Below are 4,227 nucleotides of genomic sequence, written 5' to 3'. Positions count from 1 at the left end.
ATCTGTCAACAAAACAAAAACAATCGGGAAACCACCAAAAATTCCATTTAAAAAGGATCATTTGAAAGGATCAGAAATAATAGTTTAGACCTATGTGCAATCTTCAGGTAGGGCCCCAATAAAGGTCTATGCAAAAGAATACAGAGTAAGCCTACAGAAGATATATTATTAAACGTCCTGTCTGTCAATTTGACGGGTTAAGCTTTTTCTCAAATTCATGTTTTAAATAATAATTTAACTGACTTACTTAAATATACAAATTTTAAAATTGGAATTTTTTTAAATACTATTTAGCTCACGACAAACAGCACACTTTAAGAGATCATAACAATGTATTGCCTTCTTAAAATCAATATCAGTCCTCCTATGGTCGTTAATAGATAAAAAAAAAAAAGGCCTATTTCGACCGTGCGCCATGCGATAATATGGATTTGTGGAATTAGGAATTTATACAAATACCAATGCGTCAATAAAATTAAATAGGCCTAATTAAATAAGTTTACTTCGTATAAGCCTATTTAAGTTTAGATTTTTATTGTACTGTATAGACCTACCGAGAAGTTTCCTTTTGTCCACGAAAAACCAATGCGATAATATGGATTTGTGGAAGTAGGAATTATACAAATAGGCCTACTACTTTAATACCAATAAGTCTGTGTTGAGTCAATACAATTAAATATTTGAATGGTTTACTTCGTAGGCCTACATTTAAGTTAGTAGCTTTTTTATTGAATACATAGGTCTACTCAAGGAGTGTTGTCCACGAAAGCTTGTGGTTCAATATGATACATCTACACTATAATCCTCGAAGGGCCTGTATGAGACTAGTACGGTTAATATTTAAGCAATATAGTTTTTAACTTTAGTCATCATCAGACCTTTAAGTAAATTCATCTTAAGAATCCATTCTACGTCGTGTTCGTCGGCCCGGCTCGTTTCGGCCGGGGTAGTTTTGGCCCTCCGTTTCGTGACACTCGAAAGTTCTTTTCTGTAAATGAGACCCATTTTTACATGTACAATATAATATTTTTTCGTATCATTTATTTTTATTTTTAAAGAGAGAGTTCTACAAATAGTATTGTCTTTATTTTCTTCTAAAAATAGATGAAATGAAGATTTCTTTTTCTTTTCGTACACTAAAACGTCATACACATAGGGGCCTATAGAATCAGTCATAATTTAAAGGAATAAGGCAAACAAAACGTATCGTATTTGTATATTTTTCATGAGATAAAAGATATCTTTCTACAACACAATTTTCCTGAAGTGAAGTGCCGTATCTTTTTTTTTTCCTTCTAAAAATATTTACGATAAAACGCTGATACATTTCCATTTATAGGATCATTCCAGTATTAAAAAAATAAAACAAATATAATGTTATTGCCACGATTGCCTACTTAATCCATGTCGCTTGGGCCTTCCCAGTCTTTTTGTTCTGACCCGAGTCTTTTCGGCCGAAAGAGGCCAAAACGACCCAAATCGACTTAGGACCGAAACGGACCCGGATTCTTAATCCAGTAGCGATACGACCAGTCGTGGGGCCCGGGGAAAACGGAACGAGTTAAATATTATGAATATCAATATATATTGTATGACCAAGAATCGACTTTTATTTTCACACACTCCATTTATACTGGAACACCCTAGGGCCCGATAACCCACATGCAGCTAGAGAGGACGCGTTGGTTATACGTCGCTGGCCCCCGGCTGTAAATAAGTGAAAACCGTTTTTCTGTCTTACTGAAAATTTTGTTTTAATTGAATTTTCAATGTTCAGACTTCACGACAGATTGTATACCCAGTTTTCCTTGTTTCAAGCTGTAAGGTTAGTTTAAAGGAAAGTGAGATTTTAAATGGATTCTAACATCGTTTTGTGGCATTTTATTTTATGTTATTTAAGAAACGTTATTTGTATCACCTCAGAGAAAGCAAAACATGTATGTGTTGATTACATATAAAATCGATATATGATCCCAGTTATTTTAATATTAGTAATGTTCAAATTTATATATAACCATGGAAGTATTAATTACAGGTGAGCAACCGTACAAAAGTCGCAGGAGGGCGCTGTAGCCAATATCTCACTCAATTATCATATATTTTTTAAAGTAATGTATGAACATTCGCGATTGACAGTATTATAAGTTTTATGACGTCAACTAACGACGGGAAAATATTTCCATTTTCTGTCAACAACAGTTAAAAGGTATTTTTTTATGAATATTTCTTTCATGCACTTCAAATCATAATTAGGCTATTTCTTGTATGTATCACTATTAGATAGCACACGTACGTTCGCGAACAAAATATACGCATCATTTATATACATATTCTATGATACACTAGAATGTGTTTGTAAGCTTTGACCATTGACACAGACATACACAGGAAAGATGGCTTATTCAAAGTTTTTTAAGGCAATAAAATCATAGACAAACTAATTATTACAGACATACAAAATGCATATTATTTTTAAACATTTAATAATGTTACAGACATTATAATACAGTATAGACAGGTTGGAATAAACATAAGGATACTAAAAATGTTATAATATTAATATGCATAAAATTGAGGAACAAAAGTCATTTTAGACTACTTTCCAGATTATTAATTTTTACACAATGTTAGGAACGAGGCAGTCGGAAATATATATATCGCTATTCATGTAAAAACTTAAATGCTTTTACAACAAAACAGTGGAGAATTAAGTGAGGTTGTTAAAGACGGTAAAATCTGAAGAGACATCAAAAATTTAACAAAGAAAATATTGAATACCTTTGAATAAACTTATATGATTTCAAAAACCAGTGCATATACAACATGTTTCATACCTGCACAGATGCACTTTGGCTATCCTTTCTCAAGCATTGAATTGTAATGCTGGTCAACACTGCAGTGTGCTACGCCCTCAATTGGGTACTGGATCCAAAAAACAAGTTAAGAACAGAGACATTGTTTCACATGAACTATCCAATCTATCATATGATAACCAAAGAAAACTTGCCTACCAATTAAGGGCGTATCACACCAGCCAAGTTGGAGGTACTGTATTTGTATTGAATATAAGGAGGATGTTATTTATACACTGGATGTAAATTTGGTTCTAAAATTCATCTGGAAGCTAATAACTTAATACAAAAGTAAGCAATTTTGATAATAGATTCATTATTTGATTGTTCAAGACAGTATAAAGCCTCTGTCCACACTCAAAATTTTCTTTGACAAAACATAGAGTTGTATATGGTATATATGGTCATGATGTGATGTCATCATGACCATATTTAACCATATTTAGGCATGTCAACTGTTTTTGTCAAATGAAATTTGATAGTGTGAACAGGGCTACAGAAGTGTTGCATTAACAATAAAAAGATAAGTAATAACATAAACCCACAAAACAAATTATTAAACTATAAAACAACGTTCAGGCAAGTCACATGATTGTCACGTCTGTGATATAAAGATGGTATATCTTTAAAATAATAGTTGAATAAGAATAAAAAGATAAAAAATGACACATGCCCACATGAAACTTATAAAACAACTTTCAGTTTACATGATAATAAACAAGTCCATCAGAAGTATATAAAGATGAGTTTTTTTTTCTCCATAAAATGTGTTGTCAGGATTTGGACCTGCATTTCTGTTTAGCTGATGTACCAATCAGTGGTATATCTAGGGGTTAGCGTAGGGGGTGCATGGCCCCCATAAAAGCTTGATTGCTCAGTTCCCCTCCCCCACCCAAAGGAAATGGTCAAAGCAAACAAATTACACTTCAGGTAATCGAAGATATTTGAAGATGAAAATTTGTTTTTCTCAAAATATTTTAATCACCATAAAGACAATAATTTCTCAAATAATTATTGTCTTTATCACTATAAAGAGAAACACCATATTGTCCCTTTTTGAGATTTGAATCCAAGACCCCATATAATCCTCACTCCAACCACCATTTTGCCGCTCTACCAACAGACAAACATTTTGTGAGAAAAATATTTACTGTACCATCTTTATTTAAATAAGTGTATGCTGTTTACTTTGTTGAAGAATAATGTATATATAACCTTTGCCTCAGATTTTCCTAATTAATTCAAGTTTTTGTGTTTAACGCTATTAAACTTAAACAAACTTACAGCTAAATTTAAATAAAATATAACTTCTTTACATTTATTTCCTAATTATATTATGCAGTTCATTATATATTAATTTAAACAAGTTTAAATG

Source organism: Anneissia japonica, unplaced genomic scaffold (genome assembly GCF_011630105.1).
Source record: "Anneissia japonica isolate Jap-2015-1 unplaced genomic scaffold, ASM1163010v1 scaffold287743_len2803612_cov181, whole genome shotgun sequence".
Lineage (NCBI taxonomy): Eukaryota > Metazoa > Echinodermata > Crinoidea > Comatulida > Comatulidae > Anneissia > Anneissia japonica.
Note: the sequence above shows the minus strand (reverse complement) of the source record.